At 46.0% G+C, this 16,857-nt stretch overlaps 1 long non-coding RNA gene across 1 annotated transcript; it reads right to left on the bottom strand.

Annotated features, from left to right (window-relative positions):
* Nucleotides 1-7,558: 7,558 nt before the first annotated feature.
* Nucleotides 7,559-10,611, bottom strand: LOC133275628 (uncharacterized). Its single transcript, XR_009745637.1, has 3 exons — nucleotides 10,457-10,611; nucleotides 7,964-8,086; nucleotides 7,559-7,704 (listed from the first exon to the last, which is right to left on the bottom strand). It is a non-coding gene; the product is annotated as an uncharacterized LOC133275628 (long non-coding RNA).
* Nucleotides 10,612-16,857: the final 6,246 nt, after the last annotated feature.

Genomic DNA, 16,857 nt, shown 5'->3' with positions numbered 1-16,857 from the left:
TAACTGTCCAGCTGGCTAAAAATAGCACACCAGCAACTCCCTTTCCAGCCGTTGACTGTTAAATGGGCTGTCAGAGCCCAGCCAAGTGCTGAGGTCGTGGCCTGGGCTCCACATGTGGACAGGGTGAGCTGGATGCCAGAGGGAGTGAGAAGCATGTCCCCGCAAAGCCTAGTTCCAGCACGATGATATCAGCCCGTGGAAGAAAAGCAAGGCAAACTCGGAACATTATGAAGCTGCCAAAGAAAACACTGTCTTCACAATGAACAAAAGTCTGATTAATTATTAATTGCTTGCCAGCTAATTAGCATTCCCTCAGGCAGCTGTCTACAGAATGCCTTGTATTTCCAACCCACCCCGGGCCAACTTCATCTATGCAAATGGCTTTGAATTACAGTTAGCAAGTGATTTGTTGCCTGAAACAAGTTGTTCCACTCCCATCTCCCCATCTCCTCCTGTCACCCTTCTTTTCTCCACCCAGGGACTTGAGCTCATTACAGTGTCAGCTGAGCAGAAAACATCCCTTGCTTAGGAATCTCTTTCCTCTGGTACTTTTCCACGGAAGCTGGACACCTCCCACCAGCCACCCCTGTGCACTGCCCTCAGCCTGCCTTATGGGAGGGCAACTGCAGTGCCCCAGCCCTGACAAAAGCCATGTTTGGCTGCTGTGTGGCCAGAGAGGAGGGAGAGCAGCTCTGGGCGGTGAGAAGCTGATCAGCTGCAGAGGCAGGGACCAGCTCTTGGCTTTAGAACTGAAGGCAGCATTTAGGGAATTCAGCCTCAGCTAATCATAGAATCATAGGATTGTTTAGGTTAGAAAAGACCTTTAAGATAGAGTCCAAGTGTTAACCCAGCACTGCCAAGTGCATCACTAAGCCATATCCCCAAGTGCCACATGTGAACATCTTTTAAATACCTCCACGGATGGCAACTCAACCACTTCCCTGGGCAGCCCATTCCAATGCTTGACAGCTCCTCTGATAAAGACGTTTTTACTAATATCCAGTCTAAACCTCCCTGCATTAAGGTCCTGTTAACCTAATGGAACTTGCATACGTGCATCAAGGGCAAGCAAACCCCTTTTGAGAGCAGAAGCATGAACTACAGCTGTGTAGAGGCAGAGCAACCCTGCAGCTTTCTGCTTTACAGTGCAAAAAAAAAAAAGTGCATTTTAAGAACTTGGCAGCTTTACTTACTATGTTTTTTAATGGATCAAGCCAATATGAAGTGAAATACTGCAACAAAACATGAAAGTATCTCAGTTTACCACCACGCTGCTCAACAAAAGCTATCCACAAACCTGGGCAAACTAGGATACTGGATTAGGATTACTGAGGTCTCCAAGGTGCATCTCTCTGGAACTTAAGTATGTATCACACTGTTTCTGCAGTGCAGGGCGAATCCCAAAGAGGGATTGCCATTTTCCCCAAGCACTTGAGCCAGCCTCTGTAGTTTACACCTGACACCTGAGTGTACCAGCAACCAGTCCTATTCACTAGATGAAAATGTGCTTGAGAGCTTAACAGGAAAGCAGGTAATGTTTATAAGGAAAGATGGTGAAGGAAACAAGGATCAACTCCAGAGGGGTCTGGGGTGTTAAATCTGACCATCAGCACCCAGATGCACCAGAGAATCCAGTACCAGGTGAGCTGACCTGGAATCCAGCGGTGGTAATGGATCTCTCTCCAACAACCTCAGACTGATGCTCCAGCTCCAGAGATATGAGGAAGGATCCCTTCCCGTGCAGACGAGGCCATGTGATAAAAGCTGCCACAGTTATCAGAGAGGCCTTCATGAACGGGAGCACAGGATCATCAGGATGGGGAGCAGTTTCCCGGTCTGTTTATGTAATTTGTAGAACAAGGAGTCCTGCATCTAAGACCGTGCCCTGGCTCTTACTGCAATATAAACATCATAAATGGACTGCTTTCCCACCCCAAAGCTAGAAAAGAAGTGCTGATGCAGCTAGACGATTGCGATAAGAACAGTTGTTTTCAGAGAGAAGAGACATAATCTGTGGGAAGTTTGTTTGGTTTTAGGCAGGGAACTTGGTCTGCCAAGTACAAAATAAGAATGTCCCAATTACCAGTCAATTTCTTATTCTCATCCTACAGGTTTACTGTGCCTGCTGGTAGCTCTAACACTCCACCATGCCAAGAAGGCAGCACGTTAGTCAAGTATAAGACCATTAAGTTACATCTCTATAGATACAGGATATAACTCCTTGAAATATATAGGCACTGCAGAGGAGCAGAACATGGTTTTGTAGCACCCCTGTTAACAGGACTGCAAAGAACCTTGAGCTACGATCCACAGCCAGGTATTTTATTAGACTACATTTTCCTCTTGTACATGTGTCATATAAAGTACATAAACTCATGAAGTTCAACTAGGACTAGCATAAATCAGCGATAACACCACTGAAGCCAATAGAGTTGCACTGGGATGAAAGTGGCATAAATCAGATGCTGATCAGGTACACATTTTCTTTAAGGTAGACAGACCATTAAGTGGCTTACATAGACTCCTTATCACATTACAGTTCTGTAAGGTAAATAACAGCCACCATGCACTGTATGTAATGAATTGCAGCCTGCAACATACAGCAAATGGCCATTTTTCTCAGGGAATCTCTCAGCTCAGAGCTCTGGGACCAAAAATAATGGGCAATATTCTCCAGCATTCATGTGTGACATTCCCATTAGTATTAACAGGAGGTATGTGCCCAAAGTCAGGATGTATTCATCAGCAATCTGAATTGGATATTACTGAGGCTCCTGACGAACGTTCTGGTTTCATCCCCAGCAATGATCCTCCTAGGGAGCAGACACAACTCTTTACTCATCTTTGCACAGCACTTGCACAGGAAGATATTTGCGCAGTGGCAGGTAGAGCTGGAATCAGAGGAAGGAAGGCAGTCTTGTATTGCTTACCTCAGAGCTTCAACCCCCAAAGCAGCCTTGCTCAGCCCCACACTGGCAGCTCAGTTGGTGCAGGTGCTGAGCATCCATTACAGCACCAGAACTCAAAGGCTGGATGGTAGCTGAAGCCTGGAGAAGGTAAGAGAAATGACCACAAAGTCACAGGGCAGATCTGCAATAGAGCTAGTGAAGTCAAGCCTCTGACCTTATAGTCAAATATTCTGTTATATGCTATCACCATCCTGCATTTACCCTAAAGGGCTGTAATCTCTCTCTTTCCCATAAAGTTGAATTATTGACTTCAGAGAAGCTTGCAACTTCATTTGAAAAGGTGAAAAAGAAATCTGATCTCCAAAGGGCAAGAGAAATAATCAGGAAAGGCTATCATTTAGTAAGCTTACTGATGAATGTTACAACATAAATGTCCAGCCTGCCTGTTTTACGTCCAAGAAATCCTGCTTTCTGCCTATGTACATGTGGTTTACCATTGTCTGCTTAATTTCTTAATTATACTTCAAGATGACTCAAATATAGAGCCTAAAGCAGGTTCAACAGGCAACCAAACTGTAGCCAATGCAAGCAGAGTGTGCACATGTACACAGCTTAGTTAACAAGAACAAATTGCTTCCTGCCCTGAATTGCACCCAAGAAGAGCCATAAGCTGGTTCAGAACTAAATATATGCCACAGCATATGTGCTTGCTAGGAAGGTCATTAGAACATAGAGCTCATAGAGAGCTGTGTGGCAGGAGAGAGTAAACACAAGAATAAGATGCAGTGGAATCTGTGCAAGAGAGAAGAAGTGAAAGACACAGAAGGACAGGGAGCACAGCTGCTTGAAATAACTCAAACAGAAACCATACAGCTGCATGCCTTATCCTACCCCCCTGCCTCTGAAAGCATGAACCTTGGCAGTGCTATTCCTCCCCTACCCAAACATAAGGATCAGGCCCTATAAAACACCTTATGGTGAGCCAAAAGGGAGACTGACCAACTAGCCTAAAGCATAAGGTCTTAAGTTCTGGAGGTGTTGGCTTTGCAATTTAAAAAAAACTGGGTTTAGCAAAGACTTTCTTTACTGCAGAGATAAAGACTACTTGCGGCTCTAAACACAAGGGCTTAATCCCAAGAGTCACAGGCCTGTAGACAAGTGTCCAAGAACACTGTCCGTACCTTTGACAAGCTGTAATTAGTATAATAGAACAATGTAACCAGGACTCTAACTCAAAGATGACTGACAGTGATACAATAGAGGGGTCAGGGGGAAGCTAATCCAGAAATTCAGGGTGCACCCCTTAAGCAAAGCATTTAAGTGCAACTAAAAATAGCAGGTGAGACTATCTGACAGCTAAATTGCCAGTGGTAGCTTAGCATGGATTCAGTTACATTGCTCAGCGACCCTCAGTGAATTAAATAGATTGAAATGCTAATGATAGAGTGAATTCCCAGCACAGAGGTAGAATAAAGTAGTCAGATTAGGTTTCAGACAAGGTGAGTTCAATGGCAGCAGAGAGATCAGAGTTTGTTTAGATCAAGGTACAAAGGTAATTTGTCTAGATCAGGGTAGAAAGATGGTTCTTTAAAGCTATGGGGCTCCCCTATGTTAAGTAACACACTGAAAACAGTGTAGACCTGACAAGCTATTTCAGTGACTGTTATTTTATGTGATTTCCATCAACACTGGTACATTTCTGCCTGGTCTCAATATACTCTTAATGGCATCGTCGTTTATCTCCTAATTAGTTAAATGCTACTCTGATGACAGATGTGTGACAGTTCACCTGGGCTGTCATTCAGACTGTATTTATTTCTTCTCAGCCAGTATTCTAACCAGCATACAGCTTTGGTGAAACCGTGACTGTGGCATTTATTGTCTTTTGTGCTTACCATGGCATGACAACTGCAAAAGCACGCAGAGATTCATCCTCACTGCTCCTCCTAAAAGCCTGGAAGCAGTACTGCCTCGGAAAGGAGGCACAGGCCGGATCAAGCATGGTAGCTGCCATTGCACAGACAGAGCTCAGGTCACCTGCTAACAAAATGTAAACCTTAAGCTAATGGCAATGCAAACAAACACCCACAAAGCACACACAAAAAATAAGAACTGAACCTGAAACTCCATCCAGGGTTCACCCCTTTAAAACAACCCTAGGGGCTCTCTGGAGAGGGTATATTACTACATAAATTCCAAGATCAATTTAGCCTGAAACAACTGATCCATCCCTTGTCATCCAAGGTCACACAGCAAGTCAATGCCATTAGATTAAGAAAAAAAACCCAACAACTTGAAATAAGATGCACTATCCTAGCAGTAGGGGCAATTAACACCTTGACAAGATAGGGGGCTCACCATCACTTGGAGCTTTAAAAATGAGATTAGGCATCATTATAAAGGATGCATTTCAATTCACTGCCCTTATAATTTGGAATAGTTATTCTTGTAAGGAAGTGACATTGCAACCTGTCATTTGACTATCAATTGGTGGCGTCATAATACTTCAGTGTCAGTTGTCTGTTTCCACTACAGTAAATAAGAATGATGTATTCTAGTGAAGAAGAAGCATTGTAATCCTGTGTAAGGTCAGGGGGTGGGAGCATAGCATGTTTTGCCCATGGGAGTTTCTTTTGCAGTAGTGCTTATGATCCTGTGAGCAGGAAATCCAAGCTCTGCAACACCCTTACTTTCGGTCTGCGCACCAGATTACACCATCTGGTCATTGGGATGATTACTATATAGGGAAAAATACAAGAAAACGAGATTTTCCAGAGTGACAATGTAATTTAGGGTGCTCTGTTCCATACAAACAGGACTGGTTGTGAGAAGACAGCTGACTGTGCAGTAATCAGTCCCTTGGCTAGGCAGGCTGCATTTTGAGCAGTGCGCTTCAGACGCTGCATACGGGATAAGACTCACTTCTGCCTTCCTCTTCACCGAGGTCAGTTCTTTGTTTAGTTTCAGTATTCCCAGAGGAAAAAGACTACATGGGCAGTAATTAGGAACTGCATGAGGCAGCTTTGATGACTGCTCTTGAACCTTATCCTCCGCATCAAAGGCTAAAGAGTCTGGGATCAATTCTCCCCTGCTATACCAGTGACAATCTCACCCCTTATGGTTCCAAGCCTGAGTGAGGTTCAGCAAGTGGAAATGATTCCTGAGAAGCAGAACCCTGATATGCTTTCTCCATTCATAGTAACAGTCTACTTTATGCCAAGTGACTCATTACCATGAGTGAAGGGAACATGATTCAACCAGAAACATGCATGTAATTTGCACAGATTACTTTCCCACTTGGTTTCCATACTGTGGAGTAACAGGGACTGCCTTCAAGACATTAAAAAAAAAAAAAGGATAGTCCCATGAGTAATTCTTTGCTTAAGAGATAATAGATTGAAGAGACATTCAGATATGGTGGTCTAGAACAGAAACAACATTACGAAGGAAGCCTTGTGTTCCACAACACTTCCAGTGCTGTCAAGTGATATGAAACTAACGTTTCATATCTGATATGAATGTTAGATATAGAATGTTAGATATGAAACTAACGTTTGGAGGATGCTTCAAACACCACTTGTGAATTAAGGAATGTTTCTTTGCAGCCCACAGAAGAAAGACAGAGGAGGTGGCCTCAGGCATGAGTTGGTTGGATTTCAAGACCTGCTTTTCTTGCCTGGCTGGGTGCAGCTTGTGTTTGTGTTCAGTGGTGACACCACCCTCACAGCCTCTGCGGAAAGACACACCGCTGCTGAGCTCCCTGCTGAAAAGGAAGAGCTCTCCTTCAGACTCACACCTTGCTCTGGACACTGCAGCGTTGCACAAGATGGAACTCAAAGAGAGCTGTCAGCATTCATGTGTCAGACCATTAACCTAAAATGAGGATGTGATTTCACTTACAATTCGGCGCTGAAGTGCAGTAGCTGCAGTGGGTAGTTTATCATTTCTTTTGCTGAAGCGCTTGCTGGCAGAAGCATGATAGGAAGAAGGAACCAGTTCCAGTGAAGTCACAAGGGCAGACTCAAACTGCTTACTTTGTAGCATAAATGGTTTAATGTGACAGGGCATGGGGGAAGCAAAAGATCTGTCAGAGAAAATAAACAGAAAAGAAAAATATTACTTCAGAAGAACTCATCCCAAGTAAATGGAGCTTTCCAAAGCAGCAGCATGCAAAATGCTTGATTTCAAGAGTTTCATCCTGGCTCCAGGCAATGTATGATGCTTCACTTGACAAACAAGCCAAGCTCAAGAAACCAACTTTGCCAAATTAAGAGAGCAAGAAGGGATCAGGGAGAACTGAAGTGACACATGGCTCACCAGACACAGGGTTTATTTTACTGTAAGAGGGCAGTGAGGCTTTTGACAAGGCAGATAAGCATACAGACGTGAAACCCACAAAACCTTTCCCCACACTCTGAACCAGCTGCAAAGTTGACAACGCTGTATTTTAAGAAGTGTGCAGAAGCAAAGTTGCACCTCCTTAGAGCAGCACAAAGCAGACATGCAAATCAGCATCCAGCTACAAAACCATGGCTTTACACAGCTTTCCATCCACAGGCTTAGGTCTCATGAAGTCTGCTCCCTTTACCTTGCATTTCTTATTCTTCTAACCCAGTGGTTACCAATCAAGAGCGGTTACCAACCTAAACCTGCAATGCTGCTGGAAAAGGAGGTTCACCTCTGCTCTCCTGACAGAAGCCATATGCTACTGCAGGGGTGGGTGAAATTATACCGTCTACAAGGCACTCCCTTAATCTTCCAAGTTGTTTTTCTGGAACCACAAATAAGAAATCAGCTGGAAATTAAAGAGGAAACAGGCAATAGGAGGCACTGCAAAAATAAATAGAATCCAGCAGGAACAGAACAAAAATTGAATCCCTGTGAAGTGTCTGAAAATCAGCTTCACATTTTGAACTGGTTCAAAGCAGGGATGCCTCACGCTCCTGGGAAAACCAGGATGCAGGAAAGGATAGGAAATACCAAAATATCCCATATAGGAGCGTTCCCAGTTCCCACAGCCCCACAAATCCCATTATTACCTTTCCCATTCTTACCACATATTTCAAACTCCTTTGCTTTCCCACAGCACCTTGGCTGTGCTCCCAGCCACAATGGATGCATTTGCTTGAAGACAAAGCCCTGTGAGTCCATTCTCAGCAAAAAACATCACCCAGGACCTGGACACAGAAAAGGCCACGTTTGCTTGAGAACTTCCTTTTAAATGGAAAAGTGATGCCCACTCTGTGAGATCTTACAGCAGGAGAGACCACATAGGTGATGAGACCATTGCTTCCAGCTGAGGAGCAAAAGGGTGTGGGTTCTCCTTAGGAGCTGGCAGAGGTTCAATGGCTACTTGGGATTGGCTTCATTCTTGCTGCAGGCAAATTTGAGCAGACTTACTTCCAGAGTGTGTTTAATAGCATGCACTAAACCATCAAGTGATCCACATTGAGATGAAGCAAAGGGGTGGATGTGGGTTATATTAATGTGAGATAAACTAACCCGCAGCCAGTTCCTGGTGTAGGTAATCTCTGCTGCAAACACCCCTTCAGGATTCTGGGGCCAGCGGATCCATCCCTAGCAATACCCTCCTTCAGCTTGTTCCACCTCCCACCCCGGTGAGATGGCTGATGCTCAGGGTCCACATGGATGTTCTTGCCCTGGGGATCCTTTTGTGGAAGGGGGATGAATCAACTCTGTCCCATCTCTGTTGCAGGAGGGCCCTTTGAGCCACTGTCAAACAGGCACGTGGCATCTCTTACACTACCAGCTCCTTGGCCTTCCCTAATGAAAAGGGTTGGTTTTGTCCCGTTCAGAAGAGGGGAGGGAGATGGGAGGACATGAAACCAACAACAAGCCCTTGTAAGCACTGATATGGCCCTAAGGGATTCTCCACATTAAAGCTGATCCAGTGTAACTCCTACAGGCTGCTATTGTGGTTTCTGTTTGCTCTGTCTACTCTTTAATTACAACTGTTGCTTACAACTGTTTGTAAGGCCACTTGCAGCTCTGTCTTGGAAATCAGTTCAGATGTCAATGGTTACACCATGAATGGGCTTAAAGCCAATGGATAAAGACCATAAACTTGACACCAGAAAGTGTAAATATCTGAAAAAAGAAAGAATTGGACTTCAGGCATATGACAGAGAGGGCCCATGACCAGAGAAGACACTGGGGAAGCCTCAGGTCACCAGAAGAGTGCATACACAGTGGTGTGTTTGCACCCAGTGGGTCAGTAGCTTTGCTTTCTTCTGCAACAATGACATGAAAACACAACACTGGTCATAATCTGCATCATCAATAGGTTTAAACCCTCCAAGACATCAAAACTTTAGCGTCTCAGCACTTCCAGGGTCTTTTGCAAGTGGGCCATGGTTACAAGTGGCAGAAGCTGAAGAGCTCGTCTCAACTGAGACCTCCTTGGGCGCAGCTCCGTGGGTAAACAGGAGTCAAAACGCACTAGGTGAGAGTTTACAAATGGGGAACCGAGGCACAGGAAGATTAATAATAATGATACTCAGCATTTATTTATTGCTTTAAGTGGTCCACACCCTTTACAGACGTTGACCCTCGCAATACCCGGGGGAGAGGTGACTGCCTATTATTATCCTGTTTTTCACAGATGGGGACGAAGAGGCTGAAATGTGGCTTTCCCCAGGCCAAAGAGCTAACAACTGGTGAACATAATTCTGTGCTTCAAGTCCAGCTCAAGCACTCCACATCCTCATCAAAGAGTGTATCGCAGTGTGACCAACCTTGTCTTACTGCTCCTCAGAGCAGCAGCACATTCTTAGCCCCTCTGTGGAAATGGTTGGTTCAAGGCTAAGTATGAGGTGGCTTCACCTGGTGAGGACACAGGACTGTTCCTTCAGACAACCCTCTCCCCCAGCCCTGCACTCTGAGTGTGCATCCTTGCTGGGCTCACTCCTCATACACACCTTACCGCACCACCAATTTTATTGCTCCAGTGCTTCCCATAACAACATCCTCCTTTTCCCTTGCTTTTCCAGCTGAAGGAGGACCACACAGGGCTGGGAATGGGGCTGAGCAATGATTCCTGGGAGGATAAATAGAAAGAAGGGAAACAGCTACCAGACAATGTTGACATAAGCCTGAGTGGAAGTTAAACAGTTTCTCACCAGCAGAGTGAGCTTCTGGAACAGACCTGGGAGAGCACTAGTGGGGGGTAAAAATCAAGGACAAAAAGACCCCTTAGCCAATCTATGTAGTTTTAAGATGGAGCTTGATAAATCGATAGGAATGGCTGCCTGGGACACATGGGATCACACCTGCTGATGAAAGAGGTCTTTCCAGCCCGGTGCTCCCTCCAGCTTCCTTGAAAGCACTGAGCTGTGCAGCCTGCAGCTGCCAAGGTTCATTTCTTCAAACAAACAAACAAAGCTGGGACACCAAAGCGGTAATCAAGAGAATTGCATTGCAACACTGAGCTTCCGCTGTGCTCCCCGCACTTTGGGAACTGTGTCTTCATTTCCTGATGGAATACTCCCTTCCCTCCTGCGGCAGGGGCTGCATTGGGACGGTCCCACCTTAAGGAAGCCCTGGGGTGCCTTGCCATAGCACTGGCAGTCCCAGTGGCACTCAGCCTGCTTCCCTCTGTCCCACCCAACTGCTCTGATTCATGTGGCTCTGCTCCTGCAATGAATTAGCAGCCAGGGTTTCCTGAGGTTAGCATGGCCATGGATACGGATCACAGCCTTGTTTCGTCAGGCTCGTGGAGAGGGTTGTAACAACAGCAATGGGAGTTGGTGCGAGTGGGTAAAAAGTGGGGAACTTCAGTTCAAGAAGGCAGACCCTCCGCTCCCTTCCTCGCTTCCCCAGGCTGCAGTCACTCCTCAGCCCCAACAAACACAGTGAGGCAATGGGCACGCTTCCAGCCAGAAGGGATGAAAGGGACGGGTCAGAGGCCAGGTCCTCCCTCCTGACCCATGTGGTGTCAGGAGACCTGAAACCCATCCATCAAATGTAAGTGCTTGGTTATCACAGAGGGAGTGCCTGGGGCTTTGTCTCCATGGGAAGGTTGTGTTGGTATCGTTCAGGGTATGAACATAAATTGCTGCGATCCCTTGGGGCCCTTCTTTGCTAGGAAAATGTGAGTCCTTAATGCCCATTAATTAACTTGAAGTAGGCTTTGCGGGAAATGTGTAGTTTTCACATGAAGTTATATTAAAGACCAGCTCTGCATACTTTATTTGCTGTATGATTCAGCAAAACTCAAGCATGCACTTAAGTTCAAACATGCACTTTGAGCTCAGTGAAGTCAGCGGAAGGCTGCTAAAATGCTTCAGTGATTTGGAGCTTATTTAGACTGTGTGTGATTTAGGAATAGGCATCAGCAATCAAAAATTCCCTATCCTTTACCTTGTCCTGTAGTACCTGAACACATCCTCCTTTCTTTGTGGCTGCAAAACTGCTAGTGCTGTGAAAATAAGTAAGTCTCATGTCTAAGGAAGATGGGCTTGCTTAAGACTCAGTAGAGCTTTGTGGTCACGGTACAGAGATGTGTGTTTTTTTCTGCAAGCCTAAATCAGCTGCTCTGCAGTAAGGTTCAATACCCTGGTTTTCTGCTTTCCTGAAAGCTTTTGCACTCGCTGACTGAACTGCTTTGTGCCAAGAGGCTACAAGGCACTGCCCAGATACGTTGGAAAGCTTGTGGAAACTGCTTTGTGCGTATGGAAAGCAGTAGGAGCCCTGAAATGACAAGTTACTGCTATAAAGTTGAGAGGAGCATCTCCTGTTCATCTGTGCTTTCCTGCCTGGATAGTAGCAGGCATAAAGCATGAACCGCAAGAAGGCATTTCCCATAGCTTTTTTTTCTCCTGCCATAAGAAGACGATATAGGAGGGCCCCAGAAGCAGTAAAAACACCATCCTTCAGTCTGGGGCCGCCTTGCAGCTGGAGCAGCAGATGCAAGACTCAGGCTGCTCCCCATTCTCTCCTGCCCCACTTAGCCTTTGAAAGGGCTTCCCTCCCTCCATGCATGCAGTGACAGCCGCCAATGCCTAATTACGGCTCTTTAACCTTAAAATATGACAGCACTGTGCTGCACTTACGTGATCCTGTAATCATATCTTCCTACAGATGCCCTTTTCATGCAGCTTAAATATTTTACAAATACATGTCTAAGTACAAATCTACTGCATTAACTCTTGTATAGAGGGTACTTATTTTCAGCATGGTGGCTGGGATTCCTATAAATATAATTTACCATGCAGTATGATATAGCTGGGCTAAAATGCGCAGCTTTTACTAGCTAAAATACAATAAAATATGCTACACCATGTTTCACAGATGAATCACTTCTAAACCATGCCTTTAAGTATCATCTGTCACTGCAGTTCCTTATTGTAATACTTTGTGAGAGCTAAAGGAAAAGAGAGAGAAATTGCCCTTTAAATCTCTACAAAGCCTACCATCCAGAAGAAATTAGGGACATTTGTTCTTGGAGTCAGATGGGTTATGTAAGAGAAAGCTGTACACAACAGGTTTTATTGGGGTGGAGGTGAGGGGAATGGGTTTTTTCTTATTTATTTATGTGCTATTCGAGGCATGTTCAAAGACCAGCTCATGAATGACTCCCAAACTCTGTAAAGAGCAGCTGTAATCCAAAGGGTGCAGAAAATCGTTTCATCTCAGCCCAAGATGCCAAGCCACCAGGGTAGAGACCCCAGTAAAGCAGAACTGCCTGATACCTGCTTTAAATTAGGTCCCCAGCAGAAAGTCTGCATGTGCACAAAGCAGTGGAGTAGGTTAGGGAAATCATCAGCAGATAGTAAGATGTTCCCATATTCAGTAGGTGCCAGTTGGTCTACACAGTTCTTGCTTCGAAGAAGAACAATACTGGAAAGAGCTACTTAAAGCACAAACCCCCAGCAGTCACAGACAACCTGAGGAGCATTTTTGGGAAACAGCCATAAAAGATCCATGCAAAGGCCTTTGAACACTTCCCAGTGTATAAAATCAAACTTAAGTCTGAAAGACCCAAGTTAAAGAAAGAGTAGTAATGATCTCCAATGGGATGTCTCCAGTCTGGCCAAAGGCTTTATATAACTTGTGTGATTGGAAGGCACGCACTTCATTTCTGCTACCAAATGCGTCTTCACTTGCCAGATCCCCAGGCTTTCCAGCATTCCCTGGCTTGCTGCAAGGGCCCTGGATCCAAGTGTAGGGTTATCCCCTGGGCTGCTGAAGTCCTTCACAGACCCAAGAGGTTTCCTGTAGGTTGCAGCAGGTTTTTCTAAGCCAGACTCTCTGTGGGGTCTTCTCTCTCTTCTTTAAAGCTACCACTGAAATAACATAGTAAAGGCAGAGCTGGAGTAACAGGGATGTCACAGCTGGTGGCCGCAGCTGTGAGTTTGGGCCAGAACGCATTGTTCTTCCTTCTGCGGATGCTGTCTGTTAATAAGACACTTACTGCTGAGATGTTTTCTTTTTTGGGGATCTACAGAACGAACCAAAAGAGAAAGTCCATTTTTTTCATTTACCGTTCTGGCAGGATTAACAAGAAACCAGGAATGATTCCATTCCACCTGCCATGAATAAATAACACTCCTGTCTAATTGCCTGTCTAAAGTTTCATCAAGGCACAAGCTCAGGCTTACAAACATATCCAAAGGCCATTAAAATGCTGCATGATAGACTAAAACTTGACCTCCATTGCAGAGTAGCTTGGCACAAGTGCAGCAGCTATGCACACGTAGGGCAGGGGCGTGCATACACAAGTAGCCTGATCACCAGAGGGACTCTCATTACAGCTGCAGGCACCAGCTCCACCGTCCCTTGTCCACAGAAGATACAACCAGCATGGAAGTAACTCCAGCAGGTTTCTGCCCCTCCAACATACTACAGGGAGGCGTCCTCTCCTACTCAGGTGGATGCAAACGTTGCAACTATTTCATCCTAAACCACAGCATTCGGTTGAGGTGAAAAGCCACTGGATTGTGTCCCCCCGCCTTTCGTTCATATATATCTGAAAATAATGTAATCAGAGGGAAAAAACAAGTATCAGCCCAGTGCCAGTTTTCTGCCACCTTCAAGGAAAGGTGTGATTGAGGATCACTGGACATCTTTTTCCTGCCCAGCACTAGTCCCAGGCCTGATGTGGCTTGTGTAGCTCAATGCAGCTTCTCGCTTCACTCCACCCACAGAGCTCAGGTTTTCTGTCTCGGGCTGCACAGCTGAGTGTGTCTCAGTACCAAACCCCATTATTAAGTCAGTTGGACTGATGCCTTCCAGCACATTGTAAACAGCTTCAGACCATGGGGTTTCACTATGTCTCATGAGTTCTCCAGAAGCAGGGTGAGTCAGAGCTGGCCAGTGAAGAAAGCTGTAGTGTCTGGGACCCCCACTTCCTTTGTTTCAGAAGCTGGAAGGTGCACATTGTGCTTTGCATGCATTTTTAGTTCACTTTCTTTAGTCGCCCTGGTGATCTGGCAATGGGGACGTGCGAATCTTTTCTCTTTTTGACAATACCAGAAAAGAAAACCCAACAAAACCCAGAAGAACCAAGTCTCAGTTTTATGCAGGAACCTTCACAAAGCTCCCCCAAGCATTTGCATCCAGAATAACTCTGTCTCCAGGAGGCTGTAACAGCCACTCACACCACTTCCCATTGATCATCACCAAGTATCACCTCACCATGTGCCCTGTGGTCCCTGCAGTTGCACTCACATCCCAACACGCAGTGCTCACACCAGTGCAGGACAAAGCTGCTGGGTTTGTCTGCCCCTCTCCTACCCCCATGCCTGCCCGAAGGAAGGCTGCATGCTTTTGAAGGCATGCAAATCTCTGGCCTATAAACCTGACTCCATTCAGCCTCTCTTTTAGCCCCAGAGATTTATGTATCCCCTCTGTTTTAAGTAAGCTCTCTTCCAAGAGCATGACTGCAAAGGTAAGTTCAGGCTTAAACCCATGTAAATCATACGGTTTGAGTTCCCTAGGGATTAGCATGGTTTCTGCAGTCTCTCTGCTACTCAAGCTCCCCCGTACGCTCCATAATCATTTCCAGCTTTCTTCATGCTCCCTGACTCAGGGCTATAACTCAAGCTGTCACCCTTTGTGCTCAAGAGGCCCCTCTGGTAGCTCCTTAGCTTGCCTGGGCACCAGCCTGCACACAGAGCCCCGTGTCCTGGGCAGAAGGGATGGGGTGCTCGTGCCATGCATGGTGGCTTGGTGCAGCAGTGCCCTCCAAGCTGCCAGTGCAAGAGCTCTGCATGTAAGACCCCCATGAACAGAAACCAGGAGACAGAGGTCAGCTGCTGTGACCTACCCCAGGTCAGACCCCCAACACAGCCCTAATGAGCCCCTGATTTGCCAGGGTGTGCAGCAGGAGCAGTGCAGCACACTACAGACAACCTCCCTGCCCATGGTCAGCGTAACCTCCTTAGAGAGAGGACAAAACCTGTCCTGGGATTTTATGTAGCTTGTACTGGAAAACATACACTGGTTTATTTGGGGTTGTTGGCAGAGGAGGCTTGTGTGGTTTTTAAGACCATCTATTTGATATCTACATGGAGAAGCTAAGTTAATCTCATCCTTGCAGCAAATGACTTCTATAAAGACCAGAAATGGACATTGCTTATTGCCCATTGATTTCATGAATGAAGGAAGTGCACATGGCATGGGAGCTGACCCTTTGCACTGCAAACAGTTGTATAATTACGGGAAAGGTGCGCGTTAATGAGGGACTGACTACGTTTTACTTAAAAGTGTATTTAAAAGGAGAAGACGGCTCCCAGAGCTTTTGAAGTCAGAAGCTGTTAAGCAGTCAGTGGCTGGAAATTTAAAATGCCTTCACATCAGGGCTCCTGGATCCGTGATCAATAGGGATTAAGTCAGACAGGACTTTTCAAAGCCTCTAGCTTTATCAACAAACAGGAAACTGGAATGCTGAGGCACTGCTGGAGACCCTTGTGAGACCTCGGTGCAGGAGAGAGACATGGGGAGGCCATTGCCTCTCCAGTGCTGAGGCAGCAACATGGGCATCGTACCAGGCTGACTCAACTACAGCCGCAGAAATGAAACCCAGATGCTAATTTTCCCTGCCTTTGATGCTTGCCTGACTATCTCCTGATCTCGTGCCAGCCTGCAGAGGAGGTTTCCTGCCAAATTTCTAGACACCCTACTTCTAAGTGTGTTGTTGTGGTACGTGTTTCCCATCAGGAGCACTCCGTTGCAGCTGCATGGGGGTTGGTGTATGGGGGTTTTGATTCCTTGATGACAGTATTTTTCTCCCTGGTGAAGAAGAGGTGAGCTGGGCACCCAGGAGGATGTCAATGTCTGCTGCCCCAGGGCAGTAGTTTCTGTGGGACACCAGAGTGCCCTGGGCAAGGGGGCAGAGGCTGCCAGGACGGGCATCCAGGCCTTGCCTGCAATAGAGGGATGCTCGGTGGCAGTTTGCCGCAGCTCAGATAATCATCAAGTTAAAGCCAGTTCTGGAAGCAAAGACACCTGCAGGCAGACAGGGGAGGGAGAGCAGAGACTGCTACTCTGCAAAGCTCAGTGTGCCTGGGTTTATTCTAATTAAACAATCAGAGGAGGTTTTATTGTAGTTTTTTTTCTTTAAGCTTAAAGCTTCTCAGTCATCTCTGGGACCTCAACTGAAGATGGAGCAGGTCCTCTTTGAAGCTCTGTCTCATGTAGGGTGCCACCGCAGGTGACTTCTGCAGGCAATTCCAGAGCCTTTTGCAGAACTTGTTTCTGCTGCTACTTAAAGCCCCAAGGCCTTTAACTTAAAAATGAAATTGTGAATAAATTCCCTCTGCTACATGTTCATACCACAGAGCAAGTGGACTGATCTGTGAAGAGCTCTATTTGTCATGTGAAAGTCAGCTGCTGAGATTTCTGGATATCTAGAACCACATGAGTGCATGTACATCACCTACAGCCTCCAGGACCAGTTTTAACCCCTCCTCCACCACATTGTCTTCGT

This window comes from Pezoporus flaviventris, unplaced genomic scaffold (genome assembly GCF_033815535.1).
Source record: "Pezoporus flaviventris isolate CSIRO_AGI_PZ_B2104156 unplaced genomic scaffold, CSIRO_AGI_Pfla_v1 ptg000041l, whole genome shotgun sequence".
In the NCBI taxonomy this organism is placed as follows: Eukaryota; Metazoa; Chordata; class Aves; order Psittaciformes; family Psittacidae; genus Pezoporus; species Pezoporus flaviventris.
Note: the sequence above shows the minus strand (reverse complement) of the source record. Positions and strands in the feature narration are given on the sequence as shown.